This window comes from Stegodyphus dumicola, chromosome 6, assembly GCF_044657685.1.
Source record: "Stegodyphus dumicola isolate Sdum_Otavi_A_Nest chromosome 6, ASM4465768v1".
Taxonomy (NCBI): Eukaryota; Metazoa; Arthropoda; class Arachnida; order Araneae; family Eresidae; genus Stegodyphus; species Stegodyphus dumicola.
Window position 1 is genome coordinate 14,024,200 of NC_140773.1, and position 23,465 is coordinate 14,047,664.

The 23,465-nt window shown below is 33.7% G+C and overlaps 1 protein-coding gene across 1 annotated transcript in view; it reads left to right on the forward strand.

The window, feature by feature from the left end:
• Positions 1-339: 339 nt before the first annotated feature.
• Positions 340-23,465, forward strand: part of LOC118190133 (sorting nexin-24-like) — a 325,059-nt gene continuing 301,933 nt past the window's right edge. The window contains exon 1 of the mRNA XM_085818124.1: positions 340-515. The gene's annotated coding sequence lies outside the window, so the exon portion shown is untranslated. The remainder of the gene's footprint in view (positions 516-23,465) is intronic.

Below are 23,465 nucleotides of genomic sequence, written 5' to 3' on the forward strand. Positions count from 1 at the left end.
CCTGAACTGTTTCTTACATTTTGTAAAGGGTAAGAGTTGACTTTAGGGTACCTCTTGTATTATCGCGAAATTGTTGTTTTATTTATCGCCAAGTTGTTGTTTTATTTATTGCCAAGTTGTTGTCTCATTTATGACAACCTGAGTAGTTGAATGCTATGGAAACCCTATTATGACGTAATTGGTTGCCGTAAATTTGAATCATGGGAAAAAATTTTAAAAGTGTGTGTCGGATTTTGGGTAAAGGCTTGTGTGTGATGGATTAGTGCGCTGTTATTTTGTGTTTTACACGGTAAATTGGCTGAATGTGGTAAGATTAATTTGAAGTTTTTGTAGAATTTAGAACGAAAGGAAAAAAAAGCATTAATTGACTAGTGTCTAAATGAAGGTTTACTTAGTAGCCATTATTAAGTGTCCTGTTTGGAGGAAGGAAATGCGTAGTTCAGATAATTTTAGGAAGTGTTTGGATGCTGCCAAGGAATTCTGTTTGACTGAAGACGCGTAAATTCGCAAATAAGGTAAGTGGATATTTCCTTCTTGTAGTGCTAAGATGAATTTCCTTTTTTATGTTATTTCATTGTTTGATTTAAAATGTAGTTTATTCAGATTATATATTTTTTTGTTCGCTGCTCCTTTGACTTTTTAAGTGAATATAGTTCGATGTATACATGGACGAAGGGAGTCCGCAAAGCCTAGTATGTGAAATTATCTGATTTTTTTAATTGAAAATAGGTCGATGTGTACATGGATAAAATAAAAATAGTGCGCAATGCCATTTTTGTGCAATTCTGGGATTTTTTTTAAGTGAAAATAGGTCGATGTGTACATGGATACCGAGTGCAATTATTTCTATATTCTCTTGCTATCTATTCTATGATATCTTGATATGATATATTCTCGATATGTATATTCTTGATATGATATATTCTCGATATGTATATTCTTGATATGATATATTCTTGATATTATTTCTATATTCTCTTGCTATCTAATCTATGATATCTTGATATGATTCTATGATATTCTTGATATCTATTCTATGATAGAGTGCAATTATTTTGTTAATCTTCGGATTATGGTAACTTGGCGATTTTTTGGCAACCAACCCTGCTACAGCAACCTGCTAGTTTTTTTTTTTTTTTTTTTTTTGGACGCCATTTTGTTTTCACAAACTAAAAGCACTTTTTATTTTTATTTTTATTTTTATTTTATTTTAACTCAAAATTTTTTTACAGCAATCTGCTAGCCGAATTACGCTTATGCTAGAACTTTTATGGAACAAAAGTGCTTAATCATGACGAAGATTAGGTGCGAAATTGGGAGAAAGTGCAGAATCGCCCACTGCATGCCGCATTTTTAAGAATTGCACATACACGGTATCCATGCACACGTCGACCTATTTTCACTCAAAAAAAAAAAAAAAAAAAAAAAAAAAAAATCCCAGAATTGCACAAAAATGGCATTACGCACACTCTTGACTTTATCCATGTACACTGCTAAAGTCCTAGCTAGTAACCTTTATCGCCTTACCAAAATGTCGCCAAACTACCTGTTACCATATTCCAAAGATTAGCCAATTATTTCTCTTGTTATTTTGGCTTTGTGTAACGGCGATTTTTATCGCCAAGGGGTACCCTAAAATATACTTTTACATCGTAAAGTCCTGCATGAGGGCATCCTGCTCTTTAAGTAGACAGCCCTCGAGTGCTATACCATAATCAAATAAATCACACCAAACCCAATGCATACATTTCACAAACTATCTCTTCTTGAAACCTTTTCAATTGCGAAGTAAAACAAATGTCTTTAGTATTTAAATGTAAAATAACATAAGCAGTTTTGCTAAATCAGAAATATTCTGTTATTCAAAACAAAGCAATGTGCTTTTGCGTGGCTAAATACATTAGTGCCCGATTTTTATCAAAATTATTAAACTTCATGAATTTTATCAAAACCGGAATTTTACACTGTATTAAAACATGCTTATGTCACCATAAATAAATTTCAAATAAATTAATATGCTGAGAGAGTTGAAACCTTAACTGTATTTCTGAATTTGCATTCCGCTTTAAATTTATAAATATCACACAAATAAGCTATACGTATATTCTTTGTCAAAAATAGGTTTAATATTTAAATGGATTTTATAGGAATTTTAAAACAATTTCCAGAATTTTGCAGAGAAAGATGTTTGAAAAAATAACATGTAAGCTTCAGTAAAATTCCTGCATGATTCAACATCGTAATGCTAATTACATTCGAGCAAAAGTTTAAAAAAAAAACAGTAACGCAGTTTATTTTAGAGTCAGTGGTTAAGTTTGCTTATATGCAGGAGCTCAAAATCTTAATTCCCGAAGCGCCATTTTTTAAAATTTTAAGGTTCGAAAGCTTTCAAATATGCCAAGATTATGCAGCTGTAGTTCTGTTAGATTATAATCGTACCTGTAAATATTCGAATAAGTAAATTACATAGCAAATAGAATTTAGATTTACTACCTTTAGTAGTCTTGGGAATGGAATGCAAATAAAATCAAATAAAAATCGCAAAAGGAAATTATTTCGGTAAAATTAGACAGATAACTTCATTTCAGAAGACCAATCTGATTTATTAATATCATACAAAATATTTTTTTTTCAATCCAAGAAGATTATTATCAAATTAAATTAAGCGAGAGAACATGAAAGTAGCATCCTAATGGGTTTCCGAAATGATGTTTCTCATTTGAAAATAGAAGACTATCGAAAGAAATATTTGCAAGGAATTAATTTCGATCAATTACTCTCCCTCCTGTGGAAAAAGAAGTAAAATTCGGAGAACAATTTGAAATCTAAATCCAATTACGGAATTTCTAAATGCACTTTAAAACGCGTGTTTCACCAAGACTGGAAAACAAATCTAATAATAACAAGAGAGAAATCAAAGTCTTATTTGTTTTAAATCCATGCAAAGTAATCTAAAGAACACGAACTTTCGTGACAATCGAGGACGCAATTCTTTATAAATTAACTAATAATGGAATTCATGTCGCGAGGTTGCTGACATCTTTTAACGAACAAGATACTTTGATTAGTATTTGAAAGCGGGTTTGCCATTTGTCGGAAACTTTCTCTTTGGCGGTTAATTTATCAGTGAACTGCGATTTGGCGACAATATTAGAATGTGTTTTAACGTACGAAAGATTTGGCGGAGATTATGCTATTAATATAAGAGTTAAAAATAATAATATAAATATAATAATATAAAATATAGAGTATAAAAATTAATATAATAATATAAAATTTTTTTATTTCGTTGCAATATGCAGCGTAATAATTTTTTTTATTTAATTTTAAAAAGAATCTTAAATTTTTTTTAATCTTAAAAAGACGTGTACAGATTAAACCTTGCTTTTCTCAGTGGCCGAGTAGTTAGGACCGCTGACTACTTGTAACTGGGGCTGGGTTCGAAGGGGTTAGGGAAACCAGTTTCTTTCATATGTAATGCTATTTCAAGTCAATCTACTTAAGTCCTCCACGAAGGCAGTCCTCAAGCGCTTTGCTGTATTCGAAATTTAAAAAAACCCTTTAATTTCAAAACACTTTCAACTTTCTTTCTTCCTTTCTCAAAATTTCCTTGCATTTAAAATATGATTAAAACGATTATTTTTTATTAATTTGAGAACTTTGTAAGAATTTATCTTTAAAATAATCAGTTATTTATAATTTCAACCTTCACTATAATATCTACTTTCCGTTTCTTCCCCAGAATGTAAACTGAGTTAGAGAGTTCAGTTTAAATAAGTTTTAAATAAGTCAGTTTAAATAACTGAGGTTTTCGGATTGTAAGACAGAGCGTGTTTTTGCCTCTCCCACGCACATAGTGGGCCGACCAGCGGCCGAGCGGTAAAGTCGCTGAACACTGGTAGTTCGGTCCAAGGTTCGAATTCCGCGAACGGGCTGGCTGCATGGGCGTTTTCGGGGTTTTCCCCATGTGTAATGTGTATACGAGCCAGTTTCCTTAGAAAGTCCTCCACGAAGACATCCCTCCCATTAGGTAGATAGCCCTCGAGGCTTTCCCATAATTACACACACGCACACACGCGCACATAGTATAGCTCTTACCAGCTCTGATTAAGTCATAATTATTCGGCTTCGCATTACTTGCTGCCTACATTTAAATTCGTTGATATTTATACCGGTTAGAGTTATTGAACCAGTTTAAATTTAAGCATATAATTGTGTAGATTTTAGCTACTTGTTTACGTTTTAAAATTGAGTTTGACTGTTGCTTTAGTTGCATCGCCACAGGTGGTGGTTGATCCTGTTAGCACAAGAAGTGCATTTATGTGTAAGTTCTGTTCTAACAGAAAGGTTTCTTAAAATCTTTTTAAGTCTCCGTAGTTACTACAGACACAGCGATTATTCCATTTATGTCTGTTAAGTGTTTGGATCTAGTTTATGCTGTCCGAACAAACTAAACTCTATAACTTAATCGTTTTAAAGTCCTTTCTGTGTAACTTTATAGTATGTTTGCCGGGAAATGTGAAAACGTGTTTAATTAGAGATTCATTTTTCTCATGAATGCTAAATAAATATTTGACTAATTTTATGAAGAGAAAGCAACATGAGTGAAAGTTTCATGATACTAGTTTTCAAATCATTCTGTATGGATTAACTTAAATGACAACAAAATACATTGCAGTAACCTGCCTAAAGGAAGAGATGCCTTTACTGCAATTATCCAAGGAAAATTGAGCAGCTTTTATGCTGCATATACGAAAGTCACTTTGAAATTTTTGAGATACACATAAGTTTTTTTTAAAATTATACTTACGGGATTTTAGAAGTGTTCAAAGCAGTCGCGTTCAGCATCAATGCACTTCCGTAGGCGAATTTTCTGAAGATTAATTGCCTCAAGCCATTCCGGTTGATCTTTACATTATGGTAACTTGGCGTTTTTTGGCGAAAATTTGGCGACCAACTCTTCTACAGCAACCCTCTATTTTTTTTCCCGCCGCCATTTTGTCTTCACGAAGTAAAGATATGTTTCTTTTCTTTTTATCTACTGAACACTTCTTCCAATAATCTACTAGCCGAATTACACTTATGCTAGAAATTTTATCTAACAAAACTGCTTAATCATGACAAATATTCACTGCAAAATTGGGAAAAAGTGCACAATACCATACTCCTTACGCGTTTTTCAAAATAACACATACACATAAACCAAGTACACGCCGACTTATTTTTACTTAAAAAAAACATCCCAGAATTGCACAAAAATGGCATTTCGCACACTCTTCACTATATCCATGTACACTGCTTTTTTCTCATAAATTAGAAAAATTTCACGAAAATACATGACAATTTTCTCAATCTTTAAACCCGGTAAAAAGAACATATATGAAATTACCTGATCGCGAAAAAGTATTTACCCTTTCCAAATATGAACATTTCCACGTATAAAATAAATAAAATATCCAAAAACTTTTACCTCTAAATCATCTATTACATTATACATGTCACCAACGAATTCATACCGCAAGCATTACAAATACTTAGTATCAAATATTTAAATTATTTCCATGCACGTTTACTTCAACTTAAACGTATACCAAATTCCTACAAACATAAAATTCACAAAATAACTATCATTTAATTAAAATATCACTAAACCATGTACACGCCGACTTATTTTTACTTAAAAAAACATCCCAGAATTGCACAAAAATGACATTGCACACTTTTCACTATATCCATGTACACTGCTTTTTTCTCATAAATTAGAAAAATTTCACGAAAATACATGACAATTTTCTCAATCTTTAAACCCGGTAAAAAGAACATATATGAAATTACCTGATCGCGAAAAAGTAATGAACATTTCCACATATAAAATAAATAAATATCCAAAAAATTTACCTCTAAATAATCTATTACATTATACACGTCACCAACGAATTCATACCGCAACCATTACAAATACTTAGTGTCAGATATTTAAATTATTTCCATGCACGTTTACTTCAACTAAAACGTATACTAAATTCCTACAAACATAAAATTCACAAAATAACTATCATTTAATTAAAATATAATTAAATTCAAAAACACTACTTAAAATATAAATGAGCACATACATTAAATTAATACATACATAAATACCCATTTCGAATTCACTTTAGTTACGGCCATGGGATCCAAAAATTCACGAACGCTGTTTCACACAACACAGAATAAAGCCAAATACAAAATTTCCAGATTTTTTCCCGATTTCCCCCTTTTCCGATTAAAGAACCGTAATTCGTCCATTAATATCACATGACATATCCCATGATCTCTCATTTCCCTCACACAAAATAATGCGTAATCGGAACTGAGTACTGCTCACATTATTACCAAAGTCCCAGGTAGTAACCTTTATCGCCTCCAAAATGTCGCCAAACTACCAGTTACCATATTGTAAAGATCAACCGAGATGCCTTTACTGCAATTATCCAAGGAAAATTGAGCAGCTTTTATACTGCATATACGAAAGTCACTTTGAAACTTTTGAGATACACATAGGTTTTTTTTTTTTTTAATTATACTTACGAGATTTTAGAAGTGTTCAAAGTAGTCGCCTTCAGCATCAATGCACTTCTGTAGGCGAATTTTCTGAAAATTAATTGCCTCAAGCCATTCCTTGGAATAGATGAAAAAAGCCATTTATAGCCTCATCAGTCTCATCTTGGGAATGAAAACGACGTGCACGTAAGTTCCTTTTTGGATTTAGAAAAAAAGCCAAAAGTCGCTACATTGGGTGAATAGGCTGGATGTTCTATCACTTTGACGTGTTTATGGTCAAGAAACTCGATCTCAATCTTGCTCAATGAGAAAATGCATTGTCATGGTGAAGAGCGAGTCTTCTAACATTCAATTCTTAACGAATTTCTGTAAGACACTTAGTGGTGTAGTTGTGACTCTCTTCTGTCCAGCTTGATGGCTTTGACCAGTCATGTACTTCTGGGAAAAACGACATACCGTATTTATGCGAATCTAATGCGCATCCCCATTTTAAAACTTTAAATAATAAAAAAAATTGTTTGTCGGCGAATGTAATGCGCATCAATGGTATGAGGAATTTATTGAATCTTATTTTATACAACAAATAAAATAACCTTTGCGAGGATTTGTATATAAACTATCAATCAATGGTATGATAATTTTATTTAAATTTAGATACCATATTTTATACAACAATGGATTTATACATAAAGTAACAGAACATAGAATTAACCTATTAGTGGGCTATTGTTATGTGAAACAACCATTGTTAATTACCACTACCGTATATACGGTACATATCGTAAAGTATGAACATGAAATAAATGGTAACATTTCTATCTAGCTAACAGTTTCTACAATCAGTGATTAATAGTAAGCGTCTTTATTCACTATTTTGATGATAACGTTTTTAGTCCCCTTCTCCGTAATGGTGTAGTTACGAGGCATATCAAACCAAATTGGCGTCTCGTCAGCGTTGCCAATTTGCCCCATTGACTTTTCCTTCCGAAGTGTGATGACATACCGCTAAAATGTTAGTAGTTTTCCCTCAAAATCTGCAGGAAGCTTTTGGCATATTGTTGTACGGCGTCTTAGAAATAAGCCCATTCGCTTCATAAGCCGATCCACCCATCGACGGCTAGCTTTAAACTCTCGTTTCGGTATTCCAAGAACTTCAGCCTCCTCTTTTGCTTTATTTCTTATAGTGTCGCTAGTCACAGGTTGTCCATTCTTCCTCCTTTCACGTACAAATTCCAAAACTTTTTCTTCAATTTTAGGGTGTCTTCCTTTGCGAGGACCAGTGAATTTCTTTCTACTAGTTTTAGTTGCAAACAACGCCAATTTCTGTTGCCGCCACAAGCGAACATTGCTCTCAGCTACGTTTAACTCTCTCCCAGCCTTTCTATTGCCATTTCTTTCAGGATAAAGAATTACTTTACGTTTGAAAGTAGCGTCATATGACATTCTTCTCAGCTTGTTCTCCATTTCGTGACTACGTACTCTGCAGTTTGTATCCTCTATGCAATAATGTGTCAACGATAAATGTAACGGTAAATGTAGTCGAGAAATACAGTAAACCATTGTTACGATTTAATTTGGTTGACGTCATCGGCGAACTGCTGACGTCATCGGCGAACTGCTGACGTCATCGGCGAACTTTGTACTCGAATCTAATGCGTACCCCAATTTTGAGTACTACATTTGGCCAAAAACGATGCGCATTAGATTCGCGTAAATACGGTACATTACTTTTTTTTCATGGCACGTTGTCTTTTCACCATTCTGGGCGGGAGGTCATCTTCAAAGACCCATACTTTACATTCCTGACATGCTGGAACACCGAAAAATGGCAATGTGATAATTTTATGTATAGCGTGAGATCCAATGCTAAATTCCTTCTGTATCATTAACCTTTTGAGGCCGGGGCTTTGGTGGCAGTAAAAGCTACCAAAGGAAGGGGTAATCTTGAATCGAATTCTTTCAACCCTTTAAGAAATCACCTCCTATTTGCCACAAAGATTCTTCTGTGTAGTTTAATGGATTCTCAGAGGGGTGCATCTATGTCGCAAAAGAAAGACTTTTGAAAGAGATAAGTGGTTAAAACCCTAGGGACGTCAAATTTGACATTTCACCCCACTTTTCAGCCTCGAAAATGGGGAAAAAAGACATGGCCACTAAAGTGGACAACCCCGACTTTTCAAAGAGAGGACTCTATGGCCACTATAATGGCCATCCCGTCTTCAAAAGGTTAAGTAGGTGCAGCCATTATCATCGATGGATATTTTCCGTATGACAAACAATTTATCCGGGATTTCTGCTGACAAGTGCCTTCCTGAGTGTTCTTCATCCTGAAGAGAGTTGCTACCTTTGTGAAATTCTATAAACCACCTGAATACAGTAGCAGCAGATCGACCTTTATTTCCAAATGCTGATTGTAGACGTTGAATGCATTCTTCTTGATTCTTCAACTCAACATTAAAGTCATAGAAAATCATAGAGCGATGATGTTTTCACGTCAACTCCATTTTTCCTTCTTTTTAAACACGCTAAACTACTTTCAATTGGTCTGAAATAAATTGTCTGCTATTCTAAAATAGTTCATATTGTCTGCTCATATCTAAAAAAATTCAATAAATTTCATACATCTAATCCGTTACACTGTCTTAAATAGAATCTTAGTAAGATTCTTGACATTTGAATGAATTAACTACTAAAGTTTTACAATTTCAACCACTCGACCTTCTTTAGGCTGAAACAGATTGGAATGGATTACTGTAAAGCCCTCGAGTTATTTCGCTAACGGCCCGCTTGCTTTCCCATGACAGTTTCGACTGTGGAAGAACAATATGCATACATATGTTCATTGCAAATGCAGCGAGTTAAGGAAACAGTGAATTTTTCTGTCATCCCACCTTTACATTGTATTTGCTACCTTACAGTCCAGGTAGAGTATTTCACACCAGCTCTTTGAGTATGAGACTGAAACATCAGAATCAAGAGTTCCTACAAAATTTTACCTTTATGTTAGCACGTTATGCGTAAGACATTGTCTTTTTTTTTTTAATTGAGTTTGGAAAATCATGTAAAAATATTCGCTTGTATACCTTAGACTGCCAAGATGGCATTTTGTCTCGGAGGTATATCAAACAGAATTTGTTTCCACTCCAGCAAAGATAAATGATTGTCTGGCAAACTTTGGTCTAAGGCCGGGATAAGAGGTCAGCTAGCAGTCCCTATCAGTCTACAGAATAAGATTTAAAGGAGCAAGCTACGCTTTTGTATAAATTAGCAAAGCAGTACATGTAACAGCGAGCATTTTGGCAAGAGCAGACGTAAAGCAGTTGTGTAGACAGGCTACCTTCTTGAGATGAAAGTTGCATTCATGATAAACTCCTATTTCATTTTACTCTTTGGGGAAATCCCAAGAACTCTAGCAACCTAAGTCTTCGTCTGAATTTGATTAGTTTGATTTATATGATTACGGAAAAGCCTCGAGGGCCCACCAGCGGCCGAGCGGTAAAGACGCTGAACACTGGTAGTTCGGTCCGAGGTTCGAATCCCGCGAACGGGCTGGCTGCATGGGCGTTTTCGTGGTTTTCCCCATGTGTAACGTGTATACGAGCCAGTTTCCCTTAGAAAGTCCTCCACGAAAGGCATCCCTCCCCTTAGGCAGATAGCCCTCGTGTGCTTTGCCATAATTAAATACAACAACAACAACGGAAAAGCCTCGAGGGCTATCTGCCTATAGGAAGGGATGCCTATAGGAAGTAAGAATAAACTTTCTAAGAGAAACTGCCTCGTATACACGTTACGCATGGGGAAAACCACGAAAGCGCCCATACAGCCAGCCCCTTCTCGGGATTCGAACCTCAGCCGAACTACCAGTGTTCAGCGACTTTACTACTCGGCCGCCTGTTGGCCCGTCTGAATTTGAGTTGAGATGCAGTGACCGGTGCTGTTTACTTTATTTTGTGCTCCGCTGTTAGACACTGCACCGAGAGGGAGGGAATGCTGCGTGGATGTGTCCACGTTACACGTGGGGAAAACCATGAAAAGGCCCAGTTAGCCAACCTGTTGCTCGCCGGTACTCGAACGCCCGGACCGAACTACCAGTGCTCAGCGGCTTTTACCTCTCGGCAGTGACCTGTCCCAAGCTGCCTTATCTACTCTGCCAATGACGGATCATGCATAAGAAAAAAAGGAAAGAAAAATATATTAAATGTAATGCAAAGTACACTTGTATTACTTTATGTATGTATTTGACCAATTAAACTTTAAAAATTTATGCACACTGCATGTGCATTACATTATACAGTAAAATATTACAAAAGTTGAAATAAAAATTAACTTATTTACAAAATTGTTATGTCTTTAAAGGAAAATTATAATCCATGTCACCTGATAGGATAAAAATGGAATTTATTTACTATAATAATCTTTTCATATGTGCTTTGCCAGCATGTGCGCATAATGCAGCATTACGTGAAAGTGGCAGTCAGTTTCATGTCTGTTCCTAGTCGCGGATCTAGATGCACACAAATTACAGAATACAGTGCTGCAATAATTTGAGGCCAAAATTTTGTTAGGTAGTGGATAGGGGTAGCCTGGACACTGTATCTTTAGCGCATGCGTTCCTAGGAAAAGATTGGACAGTCAAGACCGCAAAAACAATGGTGTTATACAACAGTCGTGTTCAACACTGAAGAACCAAATAAAATATTCACAACGAGCATGGAACTATAATCTTTCTTCCTATCCTTATCTAATGCTATACGAAGAATTTCTACACAGCAAAAGTATAAATTTGCAAGAAAATAAAATTTGCTTCTACTTGTTTAATCGCTTTGTACATCACCTCGGTGCCATCCGCGTTTTCATGCTATATCGGTAGAAACACACTAGTGGCCAAATGTGTAAGGCAACTGGTTGTTCGTTCCAGGTTCAAATCCTGCAAACAAGCTGACAGTCTGGATATTCTTGAGACTTTCTGCATGTCTAACGTAAATACGAACCAGTTTTCTTTAGAGAGCCCTCGACGAAGACATGCATGCCCTAAATCAGATAATCCTCATGAACTTTCCAATATTCAAATAATCAAAATTATAAGGATTTATTTATTTTTATCTGACCACTTGTTTCATGTTAAATTTCTTTACTGTCATTCTGTTTTCCTTTTTGCTGTCAGAATGCTAATTTTTGGTTCGCGCGCGTTCAAATGAGATAAAAAGAGATAGTATTCAAAGGAAGATTTTGGATTGCTCAATCAGAGCATGTTCCGCCTGCTGAAGGCCACGTTATTAATTAAATTTCTACGATAGCATTGCTTTATCCTTTCCAATAGCGCTTGTCACGTCAGTATAGGACTGAGCGAATTTGCGAGTTAATCGCTTCTGTGTAGCCCTTAGGTTAACTTAAGATTTAACTTCGTTTTAAATTTGAATTCCTTATAGTTTAAATTACCATTAACGCTGGCTGGTTTTTAAGCGCAATAAATAAAAATAAAGCGTAATAAAAGGGTTTTTTACGCCTTTTTTAAGTTCTGTTATACTTATAGTAAGAATTGAAGCAAACAGGAGTAAAGTACCTTAAACATAAATATTAAGTACCCTAAACAAAAGTATTAATCAATCTCTCAGTAAATGTAACCTGCACTATGAAATGTGTATAATATGTACCATGCAAGTATTAATTAATATTATTAACTAATAATTAAATTCTTAGAAATGTAATCTTTATTATGTAATACGTGTACTATGTACAATGCAAGTCTTCTCAGTAACTATAATCTGTGCTATGTAATGTGTATAATATGCACCATGGAAACCTGTAAACAATAATGAATGCGTAGTGTTAAACTATGTGTTAACCTAAGTACCTAAGGTGTGAAGTACCTTTAACATAAGTATTAATCAATCTCTCTGTGTGTAATATGTACCATGCAAGTCTGTAAATAATAATGAATGCATAGAGTTAACCTAAGTATCTAATCGTGTATAATTAACGTAAATATTGGACCTCACGGAGGCAAAGAACCTTAAACATAAGTCATATTCAGTTTCCCAGTAAATGTAATGTGTGAAATATGTACCATGCAATATGAATGTAAATGCACCATGCAAATATGAATAAGTAAGTCCGAATATGGTACGGCATGTATAATAGTCATGAAAGTCAGAGTATGGCAATATGTACCATGCAAGTCTGAATGGGTAGTGATAACCTAAGTACCTAATTATGTCATTCTAGATAAGGGCGGACGTGGTGCTTATACCAGTTAACGGTAACGGTAGAGGAATGGTACCCACGTCCTCCGTCACTCACTCACTCACTCATCTTAGACATATAAGTCGCTTACAGTCTATTCAAGGATTTGCTACAAGTTACACTTAATTACAGACGCAATCCGTGCAAAATAATCCACATTGTACCTTAAAGTATGCTACTCATAAATATAGGGCCACTAGACTTTAAGCAAATCAAATCAAAATGTAGTACATATTTGATTATGTATCAAAATGTAGTACATATTTGTAGTATATATCAAAATGTAGTACATATTTGATTATGTATCAAAATGTAGTACATATTTATAGTATATATCAAAAATAGTACATATTTGATTATGTATCAATGTAGTACATATTTATAGTATATATCAAAAAGTAGTACATATTTGATAATAATGTAGTACATTGTAGTATATATCAAAATGTAGTATATATCAAAATGTAGTACATGTTTGATTATGTATCAAAATGTAGTACATATTTGTAGTATATATCAAAATGTAGTACATATTTGATAAATTAATGTAAAATCAAATCAAAATGTAGTACATATTTGATTATGTATCAAAATGTAGTACATATTTGTAGTATATATCAAAATGTAGTACATATTTGTAGTATATATCAAAATGTAGTACATATTTGTAGTATATATCAAAATGTAGTACATATTTGTAGTATATATCAAAATGTAGTACATATTTGATAAATTAATGTAAAATCAAATCAAAATGTAGTACATATTTGATTATGTATCAAAATGTAGTACATATTTGTAGTACATATTTGATAATAATGTAGTACATTGTAGTATATATCAAAATGTAGTACATATTTGATTATGTATAAAAATGTAGTACATATTTGTAGTATATATCAAAATGTAGTACATATTTGATATAATGTAGTAAATTGTAGTATATATCAAAATGTAGTACATATTTGATAAATTAATGTAAAATCAAATCAAAATGTAGTACATATTTGATTATGTATCAAAATGTAGTACATATTTGTAGTATATATCAAAATGTAGTATATATTTGATAATAATGTAGAACATTGTAGTATATATCAAAATGTAGTATATATTTGATAATAATGTAGAACATTGTAGTATATATCAAAATGTAGTATATATCAAAATGTAGTACATATTTGTAGTATATATCAAAATGTAGTACATATTTGATAATAATGTAGTACATTGTAGTATATATCAAAATGTAGTACATATTTGATAAATTAAATCAAAATATAGTACATATTTGATATTCCTAATGCTCTGTGCCTTTAAAAGTAATTCTTTATCTACAACTCACCGCCAAGAAACTTCGATAATTTCCTCTTTATTGCAACCCCCATCACTTTTAAAATCTGAACATCGAAACAAAAAAAACTCAGAAAGCGAGATTAACTTCTATAATAGCGTGCTACACATTAGCCAGCACTCAACTTATAATTGGCTGCTTGTTTCCTCCAAGCTTTAATTCCAAAACTCGTGTCATTTTTTAATTATAAATGTTTCCGCTGTATCCGCAATTACCCCTCTCTTTAAACTCATTTCAACCTTTTACTTAATTTTTTATTTCTTCTTTTTTATGTAATTTGTTCTTTGATTATTGGATGCGCGTCTATATGGATAATGTGAGTTGTTCCATTAAAGATGAACACGTTGATTGGGTTGCCTGAGATAATGGCCTTTCTGTCATTACCGTGCAATTTAAATGTAAAACGAAGTTCCTGTGATGTTCTTTTCTAGTACTTATTTGAAATTCGATAATTCCTGATCCAGATCCAGATTCTTATCGTCAAATATAATTAATCATTTTGTGCATTTAAATTTGCCATTAATAATGCACATATTTTAAAGACAAGATGGTTAATAAGGAGGCTGGAATTTGTTCTAAAATTCCATGTGATGTCAATTCGAATAAATGAAGGAGAAAAAAATTTACTCAGTGTTTCTTTAATATTATTTTGCTCAGTAATTATAAGGATTCATTATTCTAAAATGCCAAAGCTATCACTATTTTGATAGATCTTGCTACCTTTGAACTGTTGTAACTACAAAACTTTTGATTTTAAAAGGTAATAACAGAATAATAATTTGCAATATTCCTAATTGTGAAAGACAATAAATCAGAAATCTTTGGTTGGTTATTTATTGTTTCTACAATACCAGAGCCCCAAGAAAAGCTTTTTGAACAAATTTAAGAAAAAGTGACCTGTATTCAAGTGGTATGTGCGTGAAACAGAAAATCCATGTTCTCATTTCATTCAGACACTAAAAACCGAATTCAGGAGGAGATATTGACATCCTATGCATTCTTACCTATTCGACATTGGTTGGCGCGTGGTAATCTTTGACCAAGAGATAAGACTTGATGAAATTCTCATACAATGTAAGATGATAGCATTAGAGAATAAGTTTCGACTAGCCATTTTAAATAGTACAGTGTTTGCATTTTAGATATTACTAAGCTTATAGTCTCGAATTTGAATTGTAAGCACGTTGGGACATGATTGCATAGATGTTACTAGTCTGGTTGTGCCCAGGGACACCACATTCGGAATGCTACAAGGCACGTCATATATATTATTACACTAGCAGCTTCGCTGCCAGCCTCCGTCTGGCTTTTAAATGTACCGGAAAAATGGCTGAAGGGAACACCAAACGTTAAATTTAAAAACTGCGTAGAGTTTTACTCTGCAGAACAACTTCATAAAAAAGAGTTATTACGTATAACAAAATTACAATGAAATAAGCAATATCCCTTAATACAAATATTAATTATCCTAATAAATAAATTAACCAACTTCCCTTTGCAAAATCTAAACAACTCGAATGGTATAAAGAAGGTTAAGAACTTTGTTTCCTAAAAAATCACTCAAAACTTTTCAATAACTTCAAAACAGTGAAATGAGCAATAAATAACATAAAAAAATACAAAAAACAAAAAATTCTGAAAAGCAAAGTATAACTAATGATATTTTATCTTATATTTTCAAGAGAAAAAAGTTACAATGAAATAAGCTATATCCATAAATACAAAAATTTATTATCCTAATAAAAAATGAACAAACTTTCCGTTGAAGGAAAAAAAATCATGCAAAACTTTTCAATATTTTACAAACAGTGAAATAAGCAAATTAAGAAACATGATAGCAACTCAAAAAACATAAAATTCCGCGCAGAATTTTACTTTGCAGAACAATTTTATCAAAAAAAATATCAATAAAAATGTATTATATATATATAATAAAAAAATGACAATGAAATATGCCAATCTCTTAAAAACAGTGACATAAGAAATACGATGAAAAATTGCGACCAAACCCCTATTTCTAAAAGAATGAAACTATTTAAAGTGATGCGATTTCATTAAAAATCTCTCAGCAACAATAAGACAGGGAAATTGTTGCCAAAATCACATTTTTAAAGATGTGAGATGTCAGAAGTGTACTCGCAAGCTTAATTTAAAAAAGTTTTTAAAAATACAAAATATTATCATTTTTCCAAAATTCTTTTTGTAAAAGCAGTCGCAAGGATGAAAGTTTAACGTGTCCAAAAATCAAAGAAAAATAAACTTTTTTAGAAAAAAATCCCGTTGAAAAGGTGTTAAGCTCCCTTTGTTAAATAAATTCGTATTGAATCGATTTATTGAAACACGAAATTTATTTTAAGTTCGTCAAATAGCTAAGTGCCTACATTTCATGACGATGTGAAAATGGAGTGTGTAGAGTAAAATCTCGCTTTCCTATAGCCCATTATGTCTCATAATAACGCGATTTCGTCACAAAACATAAAATAAAAAATAATTCTCATTCGAATTTCGAAAAAAATCGCTTCGAGGTGCACTGGCTCTTGTCTAGATGCACCTATGTACCAAATTTCGTAGCCGTGGGTCTATTAGCTTACGCTCAGCGCAAAAGAAAGACATACACACACACGCAGACAGACTCTTTCTTTTATTATATGTAGAGATTATCCGCTGAAAATTACACTCTCAAACAATGAAATTAATGCTCAAGTAGGAAGTATCAGGTTAAAATGAAATTTTATAGAAATTATATTGTTTTTCTCTCTCCTTTCAGCATGCCTTCGTGGTGTAACGGTAGCACACTCACCGCTTATTCAAGAGGTCCAGGTTCGAGTCCGGCGAAGGCATTGCAAATTTTCTCATGTCTCTTGCTTCAAAATAACTTAATGACTCTACAATAACGCACGAACTAAAATTTGCTGGACAACAATTCGTTCCCACCAGGATTTGGCGATTGTGTCACCTAATTCCTAGTCGCCGCTTAAAAGGTGGAGTATATAAGGTATTTTCTCTTTCCTTCCAGCAGGCCTTAGTAGTGTAACCGTAACACACTCGAGGCCTATCCGAGAGTTCCAGGTTCCAGTCCCGATAGGGAAATGCTCTTTTTTAATGACTCTTACTTCAAAATAACCTAAAGACTGTTACAGTTTGATGATGATGATGATGTCGTGTCTAAGACGAAGTGCAATTATATAGCTTCGAAGCTGTCAAAGACAGCTTTTGCAACCTCGGCAGCTCTAACAGTATAAAGTAGGTCCACTGGGTCTTCAATTGCCGATGTTAAACAGTCTGGCCTGGATTGCTGGGCAGCTGAAGATGTGATGGCGAGGCAGTGGGATGTCATCTGGGCAATGAGGACAAATGTTGGTGTAACTACGCTGTCCGTCTGCAGAAATCCTCATCCCTTTTAAGTGATTTGTCCTAAGTCTGGTTATGATAGTCAATATGGCTCTGTCACAGTTCAATTCCGGGACGGTTTGATGATTGAGATGAGTGATGTCCATAATCTCAAACAAATGGGACCAGAAGTTCCTCCAGCAACTCTTTCCACTGTCTTATACTGCGAAACGTCTGGCAGTTTGGGGACACAATCCTTATATATGACACTATAACCCCCCCCAAAAAAAACTGAAAATTTTCAGATTTTACATTGCGCCCAATGGGGCTTTTTTAACTTTTTGTGCGTTACTTTTATTTATTAAATATCATTTCTTCGCATTTAAGGTATCTGCCTACGTTAAAAAAACGATTTCGGCGAAAAAATTCGATTTTTTTTTAATTGCCCTATTTGAAAGGTCAATTTTGTAGGATTCCGAAAATGGTTCATTTTTACGTTTGTGATAATTAGAAGAGAAGGTATAGCCAATTAACTGCACTGGAAGTGAAAGCAGAAAGACCGGAAGTGCCATTTAAAAGGCTCAACTTAAAGGTAAACAATGTTGTTTTTTTTTTAACTGTTTGTGTGTAAAATTGTGCTAAAACATTTCATTTTAATTCTGGGTACTTTTTTTTTTTTTTGTTTCTGGCAATAATTATTTGCCTTAATTTCTTGAACTGGGACTGGCAACATTGCGGTTTTTTTAACTGGGTTTGGCAACATTGCGATTAGGTATAAAGACTATGTTGCTGGGTGCATATATAGCCGTTTTAATTTTTAATTCAGGGTATCTTGGATTACTTCCTGTGTTTGAACATTTAGGTATATCAATTGAACAAGAAATGATTAAAAATTACTTTGGAATTGATAACGAAAGAATAAAGAACTCAAAACGTCATTCGTCGCTCATTTCGAAAAAAAGAAAGAAAAAAAAGCCAGAAAAAAATTAAAATCAAATAGGAAATCAAAATTACTTAAGTATAAAGATATGGAGGGTGTGATGTACAAATGTGTAGAATTTTAAGTGTGTAAATGCAACAGAACAGTTTTTCTGTTAATGTGAAATCTTTAAATGCGTTTTCTGAAAAACTAATTTTTCTAGTGTTTTTACATACAAGAAATGTAATTACTCAAAATGTTCTAAATATATCTCTATTAAATTTCACTAAAATGTTTTCTATATTATTTATTAGGTTTTAAGCTACAATCTAAGTAATATTTATTAATTTGATTGTTTTATAAGTATTTCTATATAAAACGATAAGAAATATTTTACAAAAAACTGTGTTTTTTCATGTAATTACACATATTTTAGTAAATTTTAGAAATATCATATACATTTTAGTTCATAACACAGATAAGTGTTGTAGTAGTATACAGTATAAAAAAATTTGAAATATATGCTGTGAGAAAAAATATACGGCATTTAACGTAAGTGTTAAATTCTCCTAAAAATTTGCATAAAATTGCCTATATTTCAAAAATTTATAAAAATATTCCTAAAAATTTACCTATTTTCATGATTTGATATCATATTTTGACTAAATAAATATATATTTCATCAGAATTCTATGTTTTTTAAAAAAAAGTGCTCCGAACGTAGGCAGATACCTTAAACCATAAAATTCAATTGAAAAGCAATATTCCAAAGTTATTTTAAAGTAGCATGTTTTTAGAATTTCCGATACACAGTCTCGCGCGCTGGAGATAAAAATGTTTTTTTTGGGGGGGGGGGGGGTGTATAGTGTTGCCATGGCTAACTTTGAAATCGTTCAGTTTCTTAATCAACAACTCATAAATGTTTTGCAAAATATGAAGTAGATAATAAAACCTATTCCAAATTTGGTCTTCCAGGTGCTCATACTCGGGTGGAGACGTACGTTATTCAAAATTTGACGTCTCTAGGTACCGTTGTTTTGTCAGAGTGTGATAAACATACATACATACATGTATGATGATTCTTCATTATTTAATTCCTTTTAATATAATACACTGCTGTAATATTTCGTACCATACCAAAACAACGAATCTTCAAGATAATGATTCGAGAAAAATACATTTAAGTATCTTACATGCGCCAGGATTTGGGAAAAAGCTGATTTAATGATTTTTTCAAAATAAATTTAAAAGAATTTCCATGCATAGGATAATGCAAATTCTTTTACGGATACGGCTTGGAAATATACGTAAATGAAACAGTAAAAACGACAGATACGTGGTTTTGACTTTGGTCAGAAGACTATACATTGCAATAAATTAGTCACACTAATATAAAAATGCAATGTATTATTAATAGAAATAAATCAATATTTGATAAACTATTTGCCCACAGATTTCTACGTGTCACGGACTTTACCCCAAGAAGTTCTGTACAAATTATTAATAGCATAACAAGACAGTTTTAAGTAATTACATTGCCTATCTCCTAGCAGATTCTGTATCCTTCTTTCTGTAACCGGCACGCTTTAAGGCGGGGCCAATGGTTGTTACGGATATTGAATTCGTCTTCGGTGATTCAATTATCACTCCTTCTTTTTCATTATTCTTGGTGAACCGATCGCAGTGATTCCAATCTCCATATTTCTTTTACGGCTTTTATTTTTTCTCCCCTCTTTCGGACTGCCCACTCATTTCTTTCCGAGAAATTCGTCCAGCAGAAAGGGAGGGTAGGTAGGCGACGGGGGGAAAAGTGATTTCTTAGCTTTGCACAAGCATACACATTTGAGGGGAGGTACTTAAATTGCATATTTTCGGGAGAGATTTTTTTTTGGACTTTTTTTTTAGTTTTAATCCAGAAATTATTTCAGTCAAGTTACTGTAATTAGGCTTAACCTATTCTAAATGATTTATTACCAACACCGAATTTTAGATAAGAAGTGCTTAGATAAGTGCACAGAATTTAAAGTAAATAAATTAATTAAATTTAATTTATAAGGTATTTCTCCCACTTTCCACGCGTCCTTCTTGGTGTAGTGGTTCTGCACACTGGGCCGGTATTCCAGAGGTCCGTGGTTCGATTCCCGGCGCAGGCGGTTGCATATTTTTCCTCTTCTCTGCTTCCAATAAACCTAATGACTCTACAGTGGCGCCCGAACTAAAAGGGTTGTGAATGATGATTCTCCACACCCAGGATTTGGCGACTAGGTCCCGTAAAACCCTAGTCGCCCTTTAAACAGGGGAGTATATAAGGTATTTCTCCCACTTTCCACGCGCTTTCGTGGTGTAGTGGTTCTGCACACTGGGCCGGTATTCCAGAGGTCCGTGGTTCGATTCCCCGCGAAGGCGGTTGCATATTTTTCATCTTTTCTGCTTCCAATAAGCCTAATGACTCTACAAATTAAACTGCAATTTAAAACTCCCGCATTATTTTCGCGCATACACTTGGCGCGTATTCGAGAGGTCCTTGGTTCGAGTTCCGGCGAGAGTATTGCTCATTTTTCATGTCTTCTGTTTCCACAAAAATCAAAATGTGTCTACAGTGCCGCCCGAACTAAAAAGGTTGGTGGTTGATGATTCTCCACCACCAGAATTTGGCGATTGGGTTCGCTAATTCCCAGTCGCCCTTTAAAAATGGGAGTACATAAGGTATTTCTCCCACCTTCTTAGCATGCCTTTGTGGTGTAGTGTTCAGCACGACCGGCGCGTATTTGAGAACTTCTTGGTTCGAATCCCGGAGGTGGCATTGCTCATTTTTCACATCACTTGCTTCACAATACTACCTACATATATGTCACCTACATATATGTTTCTACATATATGTCTCTACGTAATATATTGTCTCTGTAATTCAGACTGTCTATAATGTCCATGTAAAATAATGTCTCTGCAGACTGTCTATAATGTCTATGTAATATAATGTCTCTACAGACTGATAAAGACCACTGGACATTGTTTTTCGACTCGAGTTCAAAACCTGCAAATGATTTCGCTGCGTAGGTGCTTTCATGGTTTCTTTATATGTAACTAAAAACAACCCAATTTCCCTTAAAAATCGTCCGTGAAGGCATCGCTCCCTTTAGATTGTGCCTTTTCTGCTTTCTCATGTTTAATAGAGGGAAAAATTACTGTACCTCGATCAAGATTTCAATCAACTCAGTTACTGCTCACGTCTACTCTTCTTTCGTGTTTCCTGGCGAACGGTCATGAATGGTTCCCGCTGGTCGACATTCAGCTGATGAGTCTGTGAGTATTGATACATGATATATGAGGGATGCTACAGCACGATTATACCAGAATTACTCTATTAAGCGATTTTTTATTTTTTAAACGCGCTTCAAATGTTAATTTTATATTGCGGTTACTAAACATCAATAAATTTAGCCCTGAACTTGAAAACAGGAACAGAAAAATACAATGATTCTTCACCGACTTATAATGCATTGAAGAAATAACGATGCATTTATCCTAACTAATATTATAAATTCGAATGTGGGTTTGTTTCTGTGATTATTTGTTTGTTACGCTTTCACGCCTTCATTACTTAACCGATCATCATGAAATTTTCAAGAAATATTTTTGATATATTAGAAAAGGTTATAGTTCATAAAATGTAACTTATCTGTTGAAACTTAAGGGGTCTCGTACACCTTAAAACCCATAAAATCTTCGAATATGTGACTGTTGCAAGATTTGGGAGAACTTATTTATTTTAAAAGCAATGACTTCCAACTTTTTACAGCTGACTACATAATATAGCTGCTTTCTGAAATAGTGATCAGAAAGTTTGTGTTGCCACAAATATTTTTATAATTTAATCGGCTTTTTGACAAAATTTTTCGTCATGTTTCCACCTTGCGCGCACAGTTTAAAACATTCTGTTGCATAAGTTAATTCCATATTTAATATATAGCTTTTACAACATTTGGAAACTACTGTGAACCAAAAATTCTAAGAATTTCATGTTAATTTTTTATTTTATTTGGAGTCGAGTTTATAAAATGTATTTTATTAAAAAAATCTGTAATGTTTTCGTCCATAAAATTTTTCAGTATTAAAATATTCATCAGATTGTTGGTTCAGTTAGAAAATAATGCCCATATAAAGAATTCCATCCAATTTCAAGTATGTACCATTAGCCATTTTTAAAATATCATGCGCGCAAGGTGGAAACATGGCGAAATATTTTGTCACAAAGCGGATTAAATTACAAAAATATGTGTGGCAACACAAACTTTCTGGTTACTAGTTTCCAAAGCAGCTATATTATGTAATCAGCTGTAAAAAGTTGGAAGTAATTGATTTTAAAATAAATAAAATATCCCAATGCTTGCAACGGTCTCGTATTCGAAGGTTGTTAAGGGGTTTAAGGTGTATGAGCCCTCTTAAACTATATAATAAGTTTTATAGCTTAAAATGATTGTCGTTGTATAAACATTAAATGTTGAAAGCTTCATAACGATAAGTTAAACGATTTAAGTTTGTCTGCGCGCGCAGGTGCGCAAACACTTGCGTCTTGTTTGCCTAGTTTAAGTTGTTTGCGTCTTGTTTGCGTGGTTTAAGTTCTGCACAGTCACGCAAAGATTTTATAGCCTATAGCCTTTTCTAATATATCAAAAATATTTCTTGAAAATTTCATGATGATCGGTTAAGTAATTAAGGCATGAACGCGTAACATTTAATAATTAAGCGTTTATCAATTTTTATTTGTTTCATTTAATTTATTATTTAACATCGCTCAGGAATTCCGGCTTTTGGCTCTTTTTTTCACAAACATTTTTCAGTTATTAGGAAATATACGTAGCAGTTTTACTAGATTTCGTGGCGACACACTTCGCGTAAATACGAGTATTCCGCGGTCTATAGGTATTGAAGAAGTGCAGTATTTGCTGAAATTTTACGCGGAGTGTATTTTTATAATTCATCCGGAGTTGAAACTTATTTAAGGACATCCACACGAGCGAAGCCGCGGGTAAAAGCTAGTAAGAAATAAAAACAAAACGCACGAATAATGAATGA